Raw genomic sequence first — 20,715 nt, 5'->3', positions numbered from 1 at the left:
TTCCTTTTACTTCTTACAAGAACATCTTATAAGAAAGCAATTTTAAAGGTTTTTTTTTGTTTAAAAATATCCTTCAGAAAAAGGATCAGGGAAAGAGAAAAGACTTGGAATAGAAGGATGTAAGAAATCAATTAATTAGCTCTTTAACTGGCAGCAATTGTAAGCTTCAAATGCACTGTAACATTGCATTTTTTCAATGAAAAATTGCAGATAGAAATGTAACATCAATTCTGAATTTTCTATAAATAGACTGAACCTTTGGCTTTAATTTCAGTATTCATTTGTTTGTCTCTCTATTTGCATTGATTGGGGAATGGCATTTGCTGCAAACAGAAGTAAATCTTTTAAAATCCTCATTGGAAAACAACATGAAATTATGGAACCGTTTTTATTTATTTTTCTCCTAAAATAAAAAAGCTACTGAAGGAACCACAGATGCGACACCAATTAATTTTGACTACCACTGCTGCCATCCAATCTTTTTCTTGCTGTGCTTGAATAAAGGTTCATCTCTCCAACCAATGAAACTTGGAAAAAAAACTGAATCTCCAACCTATTTATATTATTTACCAAAATTCATAACTGGCTTTGGAAAGCTGCAAAGAACTCTGTGCCAAGAAACAGAGGTAGTGTTCATAGGGAGGTAGCCAGTGCTGATTGAACAATAGGAAATTTGTAGAAGTTTATGAATCTTTACAACAAATGCATAAATAGTAGGGTTTTACGATGGTTCCCATGGTTGTAAATAAGCAATCTACCCAAAGTTATCATTGTTTAAATGCTTCAAAAGGCATATTTTTATAGATACAAGACTGAAATCCTCATGCTGCATATTATGATATCAAAACTATGGATGCAAATTTTTTTTTATGGAGAGCTAAAGTGGGATTGAATGTGGAAATTGTCTCTTTCAGCAGTTCCATGATGGTTTGTTTTTTCATTTATTTGTATACCATCTTTATTATTTTTACAAATAACACACAGGAAGCAACATATCCAACACATGTTCCTCCTCCTCCCATATTTTCCCCACAACCACAACCCTGTGAAGTGAGTTCAGTTGAGAGAGGATGACTGATCCAAGACCTCCTAGAAGGTTTTCATGACTAAGGCACGACTTGAACTCATGTGAACTCATGAATGCTAATTCTTGTTTCTTTGTAGAACGTCCATGGCAGAGCTGTCAAACTCCCAGCCCATGGGCCAGATGTGTCATGCACTGGCCATGCCCATGCCCAGTTTAGTGAAGGGAAAGAAAGTCCCAATACATTGCATGACTCCACCATGATGACATGAGTTTGGAACCCCTGGTCCATGGGAATTCTTGAAGAAGGATTTATTTAGTTAGATAATGTTATGAGGGAGAGGTGGGTACCATTTTTTCTTCCTTTCACACAGAAAATTCAGAAGAAAAGTATTTTGCTTTCTCAAAATAATTCCTGAAATGATCAAGTCCAATAAATGCCAGGCCTTCTAATGATGCCCAAATCCACCTTGTGCATCAACATTGGCCTTTCTTCAACTGGGAGACTTTTCCCACTGTCACTCATAGCTTGGTTATTCCCATATTATTACAGTGCAAGGGGCTGCCCTTGAAGATCACTTAGAAATTGCAGCGGGTCTACAATGCTGTAGCTTGAGAAGTTATGAATGGTAAATGATTTGAGAGCAGAACTGGTTGCCAGTTTGTTCCTTGGTACAAATCAAGCAGCTGGTGGTCACCTTTAAAGCCCTTCATGGCAAACACATAAAATAACAGATTAACAGAGTTGGAAAGGACCTTGTAGGTCATCTAGTCCAACCCTCACCCACCCACCCAAGCAGGAGACCCTATACCATTTCTGACAAATGGCAGTCCAATCTCTTCTTGAAAGTCTCAAGTGATGAAGTTCCCACAACTTCCAAAGGCAACTTCTGTTCCCTTGGTTGATTGTTCTCTCTGTCAGAAAAGGTTGAATCTCTCCTTGTTCAATTATTCCTTGTCTGGCCTTTGGGTGCCTTGGAAAATAACTTGACCCCCTCCTCTCTGTGGCAGCCCCTCAAACATTGGAACATTGCTATCATGTCTCCCTTGGTCCTTCTCTTTATTAAACTAGCTATGCCCAGTTCCTGTAACCGTTCTTCATATGTTTTAGCCTCCAATCCTCTAATCATCCTGGTTGCTCTTCTCTGCACTTTTTCTAGAATCTAAACATGTTTTATAGTGTGGATGCAGTATTCTAGTGTGGTCTTACTAAGACTTTATACAGTGGTATTAATATCTCATTTGATCTTGATTGTATTCCTTTTTTAATGCAATTTAGGATTACCTTGGCTTTTTTGGCTGCCGCCGCACACTGTTGGCTCATATTTAACTGTTTGCCCATTAAGTCTCCACACATTTGCTTTGATCTGGAAGCAAAAATTCTGATTGGGTCCATTATTTATGGAATGTAACCTTGGGGATTTCTGAGCTTAGTTCTCTTCTTCCAGATGTTTTATTACCCAATCTATTGTACACTAATTATGTCACCTAATTTTGGCAATGAAATGTCTGCAAGAAAACAAAACCAAACTCAGAGAACATGAAAGATTCCTCCCACCATATTTTCCCCACAACCACAGCCCTGGTTTCAACCCAGAGCTACAAATATTCTCCTCTATCTGAATGTAACCTGCAAGAATTTGGGTGTTGGACCTCTTAGTTGCCTCCTCTTTCTCTGAAACAAGATATAAAAGGTTGTAGAAGGATATAGAATTCTTTATTGGCCAAGTGTGAATGGGCAAACAAGGAATTTGTCTCAAAGAAGAAGCCATCTTCAATGACCAAGTAATTCTATGTGGGGAAAGAAAAGGAAAGGTGGGGGAAAGAGAGTGGAAAATTTAAGATCTGAAAAAACAGCAACAAAAAAAAGAATAGTTTGAAAAGTAATTACAACATTAGGAAGAAACAGAAGAGAGGATTACAGAAGAGAGAATCAGAATTAGAGAGACAAGGGGTCAAAAAGAGGAGGGAGAAGAAGAGGGGGAAGAGGGAAAGGAAAAGAAGTTATAAAGGACAGAAACAGGACATAGAGAAACAGGGAAAATGTACAAGGATTAAAGGTATAAGCTTATTTAGAAGACACAGAGATAATGGGTGAAAATTTAATTGAAAGAGGGATTCTGCAAGGGTACATAAGATAGTATTGTTATATTAGAAATAGAAATGAACTTAGAAAACATGAAACAAGTGTGATTAAAATGATAGATAAAAATACTCATTGTAATGTAATGGAATGTTTGTTAATAAATAAATGAAATAAAGAGAATGAGAGCATGAAATTAGGAAAGGATGGGAACATTTTAATTATTATAAAAATTTAAGTGAAGAATTTTAAAGAAATATGGAAAAATTATGGAAATATTATAAGTGTTCCTAAGGAAGTATGATACCCCATTGAAAGGAAATGTTAAAGATGTTAAAGATTATAACTAACATTAATGAAAGAGCTGAATTAGAATAGAATAAGTATTTTATTTATTATTGTTAAATATATACTTTCTCTTTAAGAGCCTAGTGTGTATTTTAAGAATGTACCAAGCAGAATTCAGCTGGAAGTTATGTGTTATATTGAATGTTATAATTGTAAATGCATAAATTGAAGTTTAAATAAGAGTTGAATGGACAAAAATTACAAGATACAAAGGTGTTATACTCCAATCAGTAACCACAGGGGAAAATATTGTTTAATGAGAAAAGAATATATGAAATTGAAACATGACAGACAAAAGTATAAATATAATTATTAGAAAGATATTGAAACTTCAAAAAAGATATATATAATTGAATTTAGAAAGGAATGAGATAATTAAAAGCAAGGTTGAGAAAACTAAGGGAAGGGAAAAATTATTGAGAAAATGTTCAAATAGTAATAAGATATGGAATAGAACACAAAGATGAATATAAAATTTAGTTTGTGTCTGTATGGAGAAGTGATAACCCAGGACCATGCTATTCTCAAAAAAAGATATTTTATTTGTATTATGTTTTGTGAAAACCCAAATAAAATTTTTACCAAAAAAAAAAAAAGGAATTTGTCTCTGGTGCATAAGCTCTCAACGTACATACAAACAATAAGTGATAAATCAGATCATAATAATCATAAAATGCAGTCATCAAAAATCATAAGATATAATACTTAGTGATAGTCATAGACTACTAAATAAGCAATCAACATAAATCAAACTAGCATACTAAATAAAACAATATAAATGGTAAGATACAAGCAACAAAGTTATAAGATAAGGAAATAGGTAATAGGAAAGATGAGAAGGATAATAATAATATAGCCCTACTAGGCAGCTTGACAGTGCTGTAGGAATTAGTTGTTTAGCAGAGTGATGGCATGGAAAAAAAAACTATCCTTGTGTTGAGTTGGTTTGCTGTGCAGCTCCCTATAGCATCGTCTTGAGCGAAGTTTATGTCCAGTGTGGGTTTTATAGATATTTTCACAGCCCTCTTTCTGGCTCATGATCCTCAATGGAAGGCAACTGTTTTTTTCTGGAGTTCTAACTATCTGTTGAAGTTTGTGTTTGTCTTGTTTGGTCTCAGTGCCAAACCAGACAGTTACAGAGGTGTAAATGACAGACTCAATAATTCCTCTGTAGAACTGTATCAACAGCTCCTTGGGCAGCCTGAGCTTTCTTAGTTGGCACAGGAAGAACATTCTTTGTTGTGCTTTTCTGATGACATTTTTTATGTTAGGTTTTAAGTCTTGAATTATTACAGAACATAGAAACTTGAAGGTCTCTACAGTTAATTCTGTGTTGTCTAGCACTGTAAAAGGTGGTAGAATAGGAGGGCTTCTCCTAAAATCTACTATTATTTCTATAGTTCAAGATTGTTTCAGCCATACCACAAGGTTCCACCCAATATCAGTTTGACCCTGAATCTGTTAACTTTTCATGAAGCAACTAAGATGTGTCAACAGGCCTTTCCAGATTTTCCCTTTGCCTGGTGGGAATGATGTTAATGTTCCTTTTTGGTACATGGAATACTTACTTATCATGATATTTATTTTATTAGGCTGTAATGTTTATACTATAATGATTTAGTTTTAATCTTATTACTGTTTGGGGAAGTATGTAAACAACTTAGTGTCAAGCCTGATTAGAGCTGGTTATAAGCTCAGTAAAATAAATACATTCATGTGCAGCAGGAATCTTAGTTTCTGTTTGAACATGTAGAAAAGCTTTGAATAAAATACAGAGAAGGAAAACTTATGAGCATCACAAATGCATATTCTAAGCTATGAAAAATATGACTTCAATGCCAATTATTAGCCAAAGTTTTCCATTATAAACTTGTTTGCATAGAGGCTTTAATGCATACATGAATCAGTTCAAACTTCTGAGGGCAATTCCTCTGTTCGCAACAGAATACCCTACACCACCAGACTTGAGTTTCTAGGCTTAGACTTCCTTGAACTACGCCAGCTAAGATTGGACTTAAGCATAGTACATAAAATCATATGTTACAATGTCTTACCAGTTAATGAATATTTCAGCTTTAACCACAACAACACAAGAGCACACGACAGATATAAACTGAATGTAAACAACTCCAAACTTGATGGCAGGAAGTATGATTTCAGCAACAGAGTGGTCAATGTCTGGAACTCACTACCTGCTTCTGTTGTCACATGCTCAAACCCCCATTCCTTTACCCTCAAACTAACCTGTATTGACCTTACCCCATTCCTGCGAGGTCTGTAAGGGGCGTGCATAAACGGACAATCGTGCCTACTGTCCCTGTCCTATTGTCCCCAATTATTAGTTCCTATTTCATGTATTTATAATTATGTTTATTCTTATTTCTATTATATTGTTAGCATTTAACAAAATAAATAAATAAATATTAATAATAATAATTCTATTCTGGAGCAATTTTTGTGTCCCTTTCCTTAGCCCCTGAACAGTAACTAAACTCCTAAATATTACTCTACTACATGTTTGATAACTCCTTCCTTCCTCCCTCCCTCCCTCTCTCCCTCCCTCCTTATGAATATTAGGATATAAATTCTTATTCCAGTTTAAAAATGCATTGCTATTTTGAGATAAAAAATGTTTAGGAGTGCAAATTTTGATATATGTTAAAATATGCATGTTAAGATTAACATCTCTTTAAGTGTTTTTATATTTGTAAATAATTGAAACAAGGACCAGATAAAACTAATTCATCAATGTATCCATCAACCTTCAGTCTTCATTATCAGAAACCATTGACCTATCCAATTTTCAATTCTCAGTAATAGGAAATGCACAAGATAAAAGGCAGAAGTATCATGACATAAACTTCATTTGGAAGTCCCTGTTGCAAAATTATCTTTATGGGCCTGCTGCTCTGTTTACAGTTGCATAAGTGTGAGAGAGACAGAAAACTAAACAGTCTGTGAAACAAACAAAGACCCTAAAAGAAGTCGGGCATCAGAAAAAGACCCACTTATTGCTAGATGGAAGAAGCAATGTTTATTCCAAGACCTGGGTCATAAATCAATGTGATTTGCATACTGTCTTGTATTATTGCAAAGGATCAATCGCACATGAAGTGAGACAGATTGTTTATGTTCTTTAGAATTAAATACACATTACATTTTCATTTTTAATTCTAGTAATAGTGTGTCAAAATACTTTCAAGTTTTGGGAAGGAAGGAAGGGAGGGAAGGAAGGAGGGAGGAAGGAAAAATTAACCATGAAATAAATATCAGAAAGAAGGAAAGAGAAAAAGAAAGAAAGAAAAAGAAAGAAATGAAAATGAAAAGAAATAGCTTTATAGAAAAAGTTTATTTTTGTTGTCATGTTTTAGGGTTTAACTGACATTTGGAAAGTCTAAATCTGTAGATTATTGTACAGAATTTTAGATTATGAAAAGGCACAACAGCTATGAACAGCATTCTTAGATCAACAAAAACAACAAGAGAATCTGATAATTTAGATCATGTCATGCAGTTTTCTAGGCAACAACAATGGAAATGGTCTGTTACTTTCTGGCATCCCCCCCCCCCCCAAATAGTCCAATCTAATCAAAACCCCTGAGACTTAGCAGTGTGCTCCCATCCTAGTTCCACTCAGGTTTGAAACTGCTTAATTTTTATTGCTGTATCCATTAAGCATTATAATGTGCTGCTTAGAGTATTAAGGAGCAGAACTGCAAATAAAGGAAGAACATCAATTAATTAAATCAAGAACAACTGCTGATTTTTCAAAATTAGACACTGGATGCCTTATGAAAATAATTTTTTTTTTCTCAGCTAAGTTGAAGATGACATTCACTCACAACGTGAAGGCCAGTCCAATCAGCAGACTCTGAGAAGTGACTATAAATTGCACATTCTCTTAATCATGTCTTTCAATGGATGAAAAAAATCAACAAACTTTCTGCAGAACCATTGTTCAGACTGCTCACTAAAATCACCTCTGCATTTTGAGAAACAGGGAATGTGCTTTGATTATTTCTTCCTGTCTCTTGGCAGGCAGAAGCAAAACGCTGAAGCACAAGGAGAGATTTATAATGATGTGGAGAATTGCCATGAAATTATGATCACCAAAATGTTTTAACATTAACACAGTCTCCCACTGTGTGCTTTTGTAAAGTGCTTGAAGGATCTTTGATCTTACACAGCTCTGTCTCTTCACTGTAGGAAGTTTTGGAACTAGGAACTTCTTCACATCTGCATTATTCTTTTTCCTTAGAGGGAAAACATCCATACTCCTCATCCAGAAACCCTAACAGCAAAGAACAGGGACAAGAGAGCAGACAGTGCCGGTAAAAAGAGATATAAAGAACTGGTGTATTGTAATGGTTAAAGCGGATTAGGTCTTGGAGGGAGCAGGATAAATTCTACCCTCATTATGTTATGGACACTAACTGAGTCTTTGGCGGAATTTATCTTACATAGCTGTTATGGGGAAGAGAAAGAGAAAGAGAAATCTTTCTTGTAAGTTACCTGAGCTACTATAGGGAAAAATAAATCTAGCAAACAAAGTTAGTGACCAACCATTTTTACAGTTGTGAACACAGTTGTGTTACAGACAACCAGAACCAGCACTGTAATTCATTGCTAGAGAGGAACAAAGAACAGAATTTAAGGAAGTGGATGCACTGAAAATTTCTGGTTGGATAATCTACACATCACTGTCTTTACAAAAAAAAGAGAGAAATAGAAACAATTCATTTTGGGGAAACCGTAAGGCAATAAAAAATATTGAATGAAAAGTATTGCACAGTTATATAACTTGGTGAAGGTATCTGATTACTGATATGTGGGAGTGTGGTTAAAGGTAAAGGTAAAGGTTCCCCTCGCACATATGTGCTAGTCGTTTCCGGTTCTAGGAGGCGGTGCTCATCTTCATTACAAAGCCGAAGAGCCAGCTCTGTCCCAAGATGTCTCCATGGTCATGTGGCTGGCATGACTAAATGCCAAAGGCGCACAGAACGCTGTTACCTTCCCACCAAAGTGGTCCCTATTTTTCTACTTGCATTTTTACATGCTTTTGTACTGCTAAGTTGGCAGAAGCTGGGACAAGTAACGGGAGCTCACTCTTTTACATGGTGCTAGGGATTCGAACTGCCGAAATGCTGACTTTTCTGATCGACAAGGTCAGCATCTTAGCCATTGAGCCACCATGTCCCTTTTGGGGGTGTGGTTAGCAACCCTTAAAAAGTATATCAGTGTGGTTTCCATACGTTTTACAGTTTATTATTTTTAAGGGATGCTAACCACACACCAAATGATGGGGGAAATCAGAGATTTTATGGATTAAATCATATTTGACTCTTTGCAGCCCCATGGACCACAGCGCACCATAGCACACTTCTGTCCCTCTATCTGTCCAAATTCACATTCATTGCATCAATGACACTGTCAAACTAACTTATCCTCTGCTGTCCCCTTCTCCCTTTGCCTTCAAACATTTCCCAACATCAGGGTCCTTTCCTGTGAGTCCTTCTTTCTTATATGGTGGTCAAAGTATTTGAGCTTCAGCTTCAGTATATGTCCTTTTAAAAACCAGTCAGGGTTGATTTCTTTTAGGATTGATTGATTTGATCTCCTTGCAGTCCAAGTCTCAAGAGACTTCTCCAACTCTGCAATTCAAAAAGCATCAATTCTTTGGCACTCATCCTTCCTTATAGCACAACTCTCACAGCCATCAGAAATTTAGGTCAAATAATATTGCAGAATTAATTCCATATTTTGCAAATGGTTACATATTTCTCCCACCCCTCTGTTTCATAGGACCTCACTTTGACTCTGTTGACTGATTTCTTTCTTGTGGAGTAATGATAAAACTTGTGTGGTAGAATAGATCAGGGGTCTCCAACCTTGGCAACTTTAAGACTTGTGGACTTCAATTCCCAGAATTCCTCAGCCAGATTTGCTGGATTAGATGGTTCAATTGAAAAGCAGTCTGCAAAAGGCAAGATGCTAGAACCTGATTACAAGACACTGCAGTAGATGGTATTCAGCAGGTTTTGAACAGTTCTGGAGAACTGGTAGTGGAAATTTTGAGTAGTTCGGAGAACTGGCAAATGCCATCTCTGACTGGATATTTTACAGTATCCTTCCCCTGCCACACCCACCAAGCCACGATCACAGAACTGGTAGTAAAAAATTTTGAATCCCACCACTGTAACTTGTGAGAACATTTAGAGCTAACTTAAAACTATAGTTTTCATTGCCACTTTGCATATAATTTCATTCCTGTGAAATATGCTTCCTTTCTCTTTTTTATAATGTATTCTCAGGATGCTTGAGAATTTCTTTCAAATTCTTTTTGTTGGAAGTTTTGGGCTTATACAGTATATTGCACTATTGCAGCTCCAACTGACATTATTTTCTATGGTATGCCTTGGCATTAAAGGTTCCCTGCTTATCTATAGTTCCCAATCTGGGGAAAAAGGATCTCTTCTTATGCCTCCCCGGGGATTTAATTAAAACATGGGAAAAGGTCTAATGAAAGATAGGATAATTATACACAGCCATTGACTGATGGTTCAAGACCATCATACTCATGAATTTCATTAGTGTTCCTTTGTTCTTAAAGGATGTGGATGAGTGGAAGAAAAGCAAATTCACTTGAATGATTATCCATAGATAGAAATGAAATTTTTGGCACAATCAGAAATCCCTAGTTCATGCTTCTAAGTTAGATAAGCGACAAACAATGGGAATAGTACTTCCAAAATCCAAGAAATTACTTTGTAATTTCCTTGGATAGTCTCCCAGTCCAAATAATTCAGACAAATTTCAGTATATCAGAAACACAATAGAAAAATCCAAGTTAATTGCTAATATAAATTTACAAGGTTCTCTTTCTGTAAACCATATTAATGGTGTCTGCTTCCTATGCAAATTCTACCAGTTTAGCTACATAATTAAATTGATTGTTTATATTTTAGAGTATTTAAAGTCTAAAATTAAGGCAGTAACAATAAAATAGAGTGATAATTAATTATAATAACTTACTGGCACAAAAATAGAGCTGAGACAAACAGTAAAAGGATTTTAAGGGAAAAATGCTTTTATGGAGCTCAGAATTACTTTTTAAAGTATCTGGAAACTACTTTTAAAAATGTGCTTGCAGATCCTATTTTCCTTTTCCTTTTTTCTCCTGCAGAGTTACAAACAAATTTAATAAATAAAAATAAGTAAATAAAGTATAACCAAACTGTGTTATTATCCTGAGATATTTTATATGACGGGGAGCCAAGTGACTAAGTAACATTTTAGCTTATTTATTAACCCTCATTTATTTTATAGATTCATAATCTTTCTGAATGATCTCTCAAAAATTACAAAATTAAGGTTGTGGGAAACCAGAAGGAACACATGGAAAAAATATATTTAATTTTGGTTTGGTGGGTTTCCATGAATAACAGAATAGAGGGAGAAAAATGATAGCTTGTTACACAGAGAGGGTGGCATACACTGTTGAGGTAATTCCCCCTTAGGAGAATGAGCGCACACAGGGAGACGTAATGAGAGTAGTGAAGAATAACACACACACAGCACACAGCCACACTGTATTGTATAATGTAGGTTTTTACTTCCAGTAAAACGGTTAAGCAAAGTTCAACAAAACAGTCCAAGTCATTCACGGTTAAAGCAGTCAGTTTTCAGTCCAGGGATAATCCAAATATCAAAGTCCAGTATCAAAAACAGTTCAGTAAATAGACTCACATCAAACCAAGACTAACGATGATCAGCAACAGTCAATGCAGGAACGGCAACACTCTCCAGAAAAGGACAGGACAAACCAGGTTTCTGGCTCCATCTTATGGCTGTTTGGGGAACCACACCCAATTAAATATCTTTAATCTGTGTGTTTTGATCTTGTCTTAAGAGCAAGATTTGAAGCCATCTGTATTGCTGATTGGTTGTCTTCATAAACAACAATAGAACCTGTTACATCAATTCCCATATCAATTAATAGTTGCTTATAACAAATTAAATCTGTACATAATAAAGATAAACATGAGAATTCAGCCTCCATTTTTGACAAACTTAGATGTTTCTGTCTAATCAATGCCTTTCCCAATAATACTACAGTACCCGATGTAGATTTTCGTGCATTTATGTCTGTAGCAAAACTTGCATCAGCATATGCAGTTAAACTCAGTTCATCTTTAGGCTCCAAATACAATGCATAATGCATTGTTTGTTTCAGATATCTCAACACACATTTAGCAGCTTGCCAGTGCCTTTCAGTCAGCTCAGTGTTAAATCTCGCTAATTGGTTAACACTTTATGCAATATCTGGCCTTGACCAATTACTGAGATAAGATAGACTACCAATCAAGGACTGATAAATGTTCTTATCAAAAATAGGACTTTGAACATCACTATGGCTAAACTCCTGGCTCATTGGTGTTTTAGCCAGCTTACAAAGTTCCATTTTAAAACTTTTTAGTAATTGGTTAATTTTATCTGCCTGTGAGATTTTGTATCCTCCCCTAGTTCTATCTATCTTTAAACCAAGTTATTGTTTTATTTTTCCCAACTTTTTAATCTTAAATTTCTTCTCTAACAGTGATATTATTTTAGTAGCTTCTTGTTTAGTTTTGGTGATTAATGCTATGTCATCAGTGAATAATAGCAACAACGAAATTATACCATTACTTTCTTTTTTAAACAAACATGGATCAGCCATGCCAGCTACAGAACCTATCTTAGTTAATTCCTTAATTATACACTGGTTCCACTCATATCCTGATTGCTTTAAGCCACAAAGATGCTTTTTCAATCTCCCGCAATCAGTTGTGTTATCTTTTTTATACCTAAAGGTTTCTTTAAATAAATAGTGTGTTGCAACAGTACATGCAGATATGCCGTTTCTACATCCAAATGATTTTTCTCCTGAGCTGCCCACACTAATGCTGCTCATAATGTAGTAGCCTTCAGACTAGGTGCAAACACCTCATCATAGCCGTTTGCTGTCTGATTGAACCCTTGTGCTACTAACCTGGCTTTATCTACACTAGTCTTAAGTTTATAAACCCATTTACATCCTATGGCATGTTTACCAGATGGTAACTTAACATTTTCGTATACTTCCAACTTTTTTTAATGATTCCAGTTCCTTATCCATTGCTTCCTACCAAGTAACCTGATCCTTAGCAGGATACAGTTTTAGTTCTTATAGTTATTTGGAACTGTATTCACTTGGCATACAACACTAGCCTGATATCTATCAGGTGGTCATGTTACTCGGGTTGAACGTCTTGGTAATAAAAAGCTAACTGGTGGACTAACCTGTGCCACCTGCTCCTGTTCTCCTACCTCCTCCTGTGCCTGTTCTCCTACTTCCTCCTGTTCTTCCTCTTTAATGGCTATTTGTGGTTTACTTATTTTATCTTTAGGGACTATTTGAGTGTCAATAATAATATCATTGCTGGGGGAGAAGGCGGAGCTTCGTCTCGGCGATACAGCTGCAATCTCGGGGCTCTGAGATCGCAGCTGATATTTTCACCCCAGTCAGTCCTAACGGACCTAAACCGTCCCGTAGAGACGGTGACCGTGAACGACACATTCCCAGGATCCCAGGGACATCGCAAGTCCCCGGTTTGATCCAGGAGAAGTCCTTTTGCTGGCGGTGGAGAGGCAGCCTCCATAGCTGCTGAAGTCAGGACAGCTCCGGAAAGGAAGAGGCTGAAAGTTAAGTGTGTCGGCTGGGTGAGAAACTTCTTTTTTTTTTTGTTAATTTGCTGAGTTTTGAAAGGACACTCTGAATATAAGAAATCTGTGAGATTTTTTTTTGACAAAACTGTATGAGCGGCATTTTTTAAAGGGATGTCAAATTGAGGCTTGGATTTTTTTTTCTTTTCCTTACTTTTTTTTGGTGGGGGACTTCAGCGTGACTTTGTAGTTAACCGGACTGAATTTTCTCTTATATATATTCTTATGCTCCTTTTTGATTTTTTAAATATTTTTTTTGGATAGAGGCTCCCTTTGGCTATTTTTTATATATATATATATATATATATATATATATATATATATATATATATATATATATATATATATATATATATATATATATATATATACTTTTTTTTTGCTTAATTTAAACTATGTTTTTTTGGATGGGGGGGGAAGTGTATTAAGAAACTCTGTAACACTGCCAACTAGAGGCTTGAATATTTTATTTGAATTGGAGAAGAACCCTGAAAAGACTACTTCTCAAGGACACTTTAATTTGATAAGATAGAGGGAGAGCGCAGCAGAATATTATTACAGGAGCTTTCCTGGACCCTTATCAACATTTCAACACTTGAGGCTTGGCTTTGAAGCTAGTGGAGAAGAGAGTCATAATAAGAGCCTTGGACAAATAAATAAAGGGCAGTGTGGTTTCTTATCTTTTTTCAGTTGAGTACCCCTACTCACCAGCCTCTCTGTAAACTTTAATTTTAATAATATTCTTATTTTTGCTTTTTATTTTAAAGGGAAAGCCTCAGAATTTTCTCTTTATTTTTCTTTTCTTCTTCTTCTTTTTACTGGGATTTTTTTTTTTTTTTTTTTTGCTTTTTCCATTTATATTTTTGGACCACTCTGCCTTTTCTTTTTTTTTTTTATTATTGAGGTTTCCCAATTGGATTAAGGTGTGAAGAAGTTGAAGGAATTTTTTCTTTTTCTTCCTTATTTTTGTTTTTGTTTTCTTCCTAATTATTATTATTATTTTTGGGCTTTTTTCTTTTTTTCATTTTTTATTGTGGACTACTTCATAATTGGATTAGGGTCTAGAAGAACCTGAAGATTTTTCTTTTTCTCCTTCTTTCTTTTTGTCATTGGGCTTTTTATTATTGGATTTTTCCATTTTGGATTATAATTGGCTATTTTACCAGTTGGATTAAAAGCTAAAAAGAATTTGAAGGTCTTGAAGCATCAAAATGAGCAGGAAACCCATATCTTCTGGCATTTCTACTTCTACCTCTGCCTCCCCACCAGCTGGAGGACAACGTTTAATTCAGACAATGTTGAAGCAAGATAAAGAACAAGAAAAAGTGAATTTACAGATGATTATGCAAGGAATCCAAGATCTCAAGATAAAAATAGACACTATTGAAAAAAGAACAGAGAAGACTGATGAAAAAGTGGAAAATATTCAACAAATGATGGTGAAGTATGATGAGAGATTCCAAAAAATTGAGGAAGAAGGTAAACAAAGAGAGGAGAAGATTGGAAATATTGACAGCAGATTAACAGTGGTTGAACAAGATAAAAGTGGGATGTTGAGGTGGGAGATGGAGAGGTCAGAATTCTATCTCAGATTTCAGAATATAGAAGAAGAAAAAGGACAAAATTTGGCTGCGATAATGATAGAAATTCTGGCGGATGCTTTGGAAATTACAGAGGAAAAGATGATGGATGGAGTAGATGAGGTATATCGAGTTTATACAAGATATGCGATGAGAAATAACTTACCAAGGGAAGTTCATATCAGATTTACCAAAAAATCTATCAAAACACAAATATTACAAGCTGTAAGAGAGAAGACATTGAAATACAAAGGCAAAGAGATTGTGGTTTTAAAACAAATACCCAGAAGAGTGAGAGAGACGAGAAGAGAATACCGATTCCTGCTATTGAAAAAGGAAGTGAATTATAGATGGCTGATTCCAGAAGGATTAATGTTTATGTGGCAAGAACGGAGACATAGAATCGATTCAATTGAGAAAGCAGAACTTTTCCACACAGAATTTTTTGGAAGGAGAGAAGAAGAGGCAGAGAAAGAGGTCTCATTAATTGAGTTTCAAGAGGAACAACTGGAGATTGAAGAAGAGGAAGGTGCAGTAGGTGGACAGGTGGATAGTAAAGAACAGCGTGAAGTGAGATCCACGAGAGCTGTTAGACCTAAATATAAAGCATAATCATGGAAGAAAAAAAATTGATTACAATGAATATAAATGGACTCAATTCAGCTGTTAAAAGAAGGAAAACCTTTCATAAATTAGAGAAATTAAAATTTGATATAATTTGTTTACAAGAAGTACATATCAAAAAACAACATGAACAATTGTTAGTACAGCCAAAATTAGGGAAAATATTTACTTCTTTGACTCAATGTAAGAAAAGGGGAGTGGTTCTATACATTAAAGAGGTTATCCCAGCAAAATTGATTTATACGGATGAAGACGGAAGAGTATTGGTGGAAATAATGGACAATAATATAAAAATACTCTTGATTGCAATTTATGCTCCGAATGATAAACAAGAAGAATTCTATAAAAAATTACACATGAAAGTAACTGGACTGGACTATGTTAATATAATTATGATGGGAGACTTTAATGGAATTGTGGACAATAAACTGGACTATATAGCAACAACAACAAAGCAAAATAGAAAGACTCTCCCTAAATCTTTTTTTAAAATTACAGATGAATTAACTTTAAAAGACATTTGGAGAGAAAGAAATGTTAAAGCTAAACAATATACTTTCTATTCAAATAGACATTTATCATGGTCCAGATTGGATATGATTTGGATCTCAACAGAATTAATATCTAATATTCAAGAAACAAATATTGAAACAAGTACTTGGGCAGATCATAGCCCAATGACAATTAAATGGAAGGGACAAAAAAAAAGTTCGAGATGGACATTAAACAATACTATCTTAAAGGAAAAAGATTTTACACAATGGATGGAGAAAGAATTGGCTTTTTTCTTTAGAGAAAATAAAAAAGAAGATACTTCAACGCAGAATGTTTGGGATACAATGAAGGCATATGTTAGAGGTTTGATAATAGATTATATAAGAAAAAAGAATATTAGGAAAAGGCAAGCTACTAAGGCCTTGGAAGATGAGTATAAAAGACTTGAAAAAGAATTACAGAAAATGCCACAGAAAAAGGATATTAAATTGAAGTTGGATATAACTAAACATAAAATGGAATTAATAGAGAAAGAAGAATTGGCACAGAAAATTAGAAATGCTAAACAGAATTATTTTGAAGATGCAAATAAACCAGGTAGATGGCTAGCATATAAGTTGAGAAAGGAGAAAGAATCAAGAAAAATATTGAAGTTAATAGATGATCAAGGCCAAGTTTGTTATGGTAATAAGGAGAAAAAGGAAATTATTCGAGATTTCTATGGGCAACTATATAAACAAGAGAATATTGACGAGGAAAAGTCAAACAGTATCTACAGAATGCTAACCTACCGAAGATACCTAAAGAGACTGAAGAAATGCTAGAAAGCAACATAACAATGATGGAATTAACTGAAGCACTTAAGAAACAAAATAATGGGAAAGCACCAGGTCCAGATGGGCTTCCGGCAGAATTCTATAAAACATTTCAAGAATCATTGAGCATTCCATTGCTAGAAGTTATGAATGAAGCTATGTCAAAGAAGATGATACCCAAAACATGGTCAGAGGCTTATATTACACTTATTCCAAAAGAAGAGGCTAATCCACTGCAAATTAAGAACTATAGACCTATTTCTTTATTAAATGCAGACTATAAAATCTTTGCTTCAATTTTAGCAGAAAGACTTAAAAAATACTTAAATAATTTCATTCACCCAGATCAAAATGGATTTTTGCCAAAGAGACAAATTAGAGACAATATGAGAGTAATCTTGGATACTTTGGAATACTATGAGGCACATCCTGAAAAGCAAATGGCTTTGATATTCCTAGATGCTCAAAAGGCATTTGACAACGTGAACTGGAGATTTATGTTATTACTATTGGAACAGATGGGTTTCGCCAGAAAATTTATCCAAGCAATAGAAGCCATATACAATAAACAGACAGCAAAGGTAATGATGGAGGGAGAACTTACAGACTTTATCAATATAAGAAAAGGCACAAGACAAGGATGTCCCCTATCTCCTTTGCTATTTGTATTGACTTTGGAAGTGTTGAATAGAAATATTAGAGATGATAAAAGCATAAAAGGATTGAAAATTAAAAAGGAAGAATTCAAACTGCAAGCCTTTGCTGATGACTTAGCCTTTATTTTGGAAGATCCGTTAGAAACAGCTCCAAAGTTATTGGAAAAGATAGAGATATATGGTGAGGTGGCTGGTTTGAAAATAAATAAAGACAAAACAAAGATTTTGACAAAGAACATGCTACTGAGACAAAGAGAAGAACTGGCAGACCTGTTGAAAATCCAAGTTACGAATAAGGTCAAGTATCTGGGGATACACTTGAAAGCAAGATGTAGCACATTAAAAGAGAATAATTATATTAAACTTAAACAACAGATAGCTACAAGACTTGAAGAAATGGGAAAACTTGCAATTGTCATTAATAGGGAGAATTTCAACAATTAAGATGAATATTTTACCCAGAATCCTATTTCTCTTTCAAACAATACCAATTAGGCTCGGAAAAGACTATTTTGATGATTTAAATAAAATTATGTTGAAGTATATATGGCAAGGTAAGAAAGCGAGAATAAAGCTAAAGCTTTTGCAAGATGCTAGAATTAGAGGAGGTTTTGGCCTGCCCAATTGGGAATTGTACTATCAAGCTGCAAGTTTTATGTGGGTTAAGGAATGGATAACATTAAGAAAGACTAGATTGTTGACACTAGAAGGTCATGATTTGCTGTTGGGTTGGCATGCTTTTTTATGGTATAAGGGAACTAAAACACAGGGTTATTTTAGAAGACATTATATACGGGAGTCTTTGTGGTTAAACTGGGAGAAGATAAAAAGACAATGTTATTTGAAAATTCCAGTTTGGTTATCGACTATTGAAGCATTTTCCTATCCTATAATTTATAAGAAGGAACAAACAGTTAGATATGGGGAACTATTGGATGAAAAGGGTGAACTTAAATCGATACAAAATTTAGAGGAACAAGGTATAAAGATGAATTGATTTTTATATGCACAAATACATTCAAGGTATGATGAAGATTCTAAAACAGAGGGATTCTATGATAAACAGACTGATCTAGATAAGATCTTGATGGGTACTGATGAGAAGGTGATTAAAAAATTATATGGTTATTTACTGGGAATTAAATTAGAGGAAGAACAAGTTAAAGAAACTATGATTGTTTGGGGGAAGAATTTTGGATATGGGATTGATTTAGAGAAATGGCAAAAATTGTGGTCTCAAAATTATAAAATGACAATGTCAACAGCATATAAAGAAAATTTGTATAAGATGTTTTACAGGTGGCACTTTCCCCCGACAAGAATAGCAAGAATGTTCAAGAACAAATCTGAAAAATGCTGGAAATGTCATCAGATACCTGGCTCATATTACCATATGTGGTGGACTTGTGAGGAAGCTAAAAAATATTGGACTAAAATTCGCATGTGGTTGGAAAAAATGACAAAGAAACGTATAGATTTGAAACCGGAGTTTTTTTTATTGGGAATCTTACCAGATACATATAGTAAAGATTTGAAATATCTGATTGTAAATGTGTTAACAGCAGCTAGGATTGTATTTGCTAAAAACTGGAAGAATGAGAAAATACCATCACAGGAAGAAATTATTAAGAAAATATTGGAATGTGCTGAGATGAGTAGACTGACATTTGAAACTAGAGAGCAAGAGGATAAACAATTTTATGAAATTTGGGATCTTTTTTATCAGTGGCTAGATGACAAAATACGATAATAGAATATTTAGAAAGTTAGATAGCAAGGAATACTTTTATTTTTTCTTTTGCTTATGTTATTTGACATTATATCTATAAAGTGTTTTTAGGATAGATTTGGTATGATTATATGATTTGTTATAGAATAAACTGTTTAAAGTATTGTTATCTCATAAAGCATGAATGATTAAAAGTATAATCAAATAATTTATTAATAGCGATATTAGGATATATAAGTTTGGATTGACAATATGAGTTGTTATGTAACATAACTGTAATTGAGACTACGAAATGAATGCACAAAACTGATGAACCAACCGACACACTGTACGTACATAAGAGAGTTGATGTTTTAATGTTTTGTTTGTCTTGTTTGTTTGTAGAAAATCAATAAAATTGTTTTCAAAAAATAATAATATCATTGCTGGAATCCTGTTCCAGTTTATTCCACCCAACGTGCTCAAGAAATTTAGCACTAGCGCTACAATAAACATCAGCTGTGCCTGGATCCTAAAATCTAAATGATCTATGATTGGCCTCATAACCTACAAAAAATAATTTCTTAGCTCTATGTTGCCCTTTCAGTCTTACTTGTGAGGGAATATGCACCCATGCTGGAGCTCCAAATGTGTGTAGGTAACTTAAATTTGGTTTTCTGCCATGCCTATGAGTGAATGGCAATTCTCCAGTTGTTGTGTTAACTACATTGTTTAAAACATGGTTACTACACATTATGGCTTCACCCCACAGTGTTTCAGGCAAACCTGAATCAGATAACATAATGTGAGCCATGGCTTGTAATGTTTGCCCTCTTCGTTCTACAAACAAGTTATGTTGTGGTCTGTAAGGTGCAGAACGTTTATGCTCAACACCAGCCAATTTCAACATAGTTTGGAATCTGGGGGGGGGGGGGGGGGGGGGGGGGGGGTTTGTTTTGGGGGTGGGGGGGGGGTGGGGGGGGGTTTTGGAGGGGGGGTTTTAAAATTTTTTTATTTTTTATTGTTTTTTTTTTTTTTTTTTTTTTTTTTGGGGGGGGTGGGGGGGTGGGGGGGGGGTTTGTTGGGGGGCTTGTTAATAAACTCAGTCCCGTTATCAGTAACTAAAGTAATTACTTTACTTTTTATTTTTCTCTCAGCAAACCTCAGCCAGTTAAAGAAATGTTGGAATGTTTCTGTTTTGTTTTTCATAAGATAGCAGAAACCGTACCGTGAGTAATGGTCCATAATACTCAAAACATAGCACATACCTCCCAAACTAGGTTTCTTAGGACCAATTATGCCAGCAAACACAACCTCTAAAGGTTCTTTGGTCTTAAACCCATTAAGTCTGTTTGCTGGAGTAACCTTGCTTTTCTCCTGGCAACAGGCATTACAGTTTAAATACTTGCTACAGGATTTTAATTTTACTCCCTCTAACAAGTCAACAGTTTGTTTGAGCATTTTGAAATTAATGTGCCCCAGACGTCTATGTAGTAAATGTATACATTCATCATGTGGCTTAACATTGCTATAAAACGAGTTAGCCATCTGCAACTGGTCATCATGTAACACATATAAATCATTCTCTAAAGTAGCAGTAACACTTTTACTCTCTTTCTCTATTATACAGTTATCTCCTGT

At 34.9% G+C, this 20,715-nt stretch overlaps 1 long non-coding RNA gene across 1 annotated transcript in view; it reads left to right on the top strand.

The window, feature by feature from the left end:
* LOC148130026 (uncharacterized) overlaps positions 1-18,980 on the top strand; it is a 512,628-nt gene extending 493,648 nt beyond the window's left edge. The window contains exon 4 of the long non-coding RNA XR_015750350.1: positions 18,666-18,980. This is a non-coding gene — a long non-coding RNA (uncharacterized LOC148130026). The remainder of the gene's footprint in view (positions 1-18,665) is intronic.
* Positions 18,981-20,715: the final 1,735 nt, after the last annotated feature.

This window comes from Notechis scutatus, chromosome 7 (assembly GCF_049901735.1).
Source record: "Notechis scutatus isolate UNSWTSFEM ecotype Mainland chromosome 7, rNotScu1.2, whole genome shotgun sequence".
Classification (NCBI taxonomy): domain Eukaryota; kingdom Metazoa; phylum Chordata; class Lepidosauria; order Squamata; family Elapidae; genus Notechis; species Notechis scutatus.
This window is presented reverse-complemented; position numbering and strand designations above follow the sequence as displayed.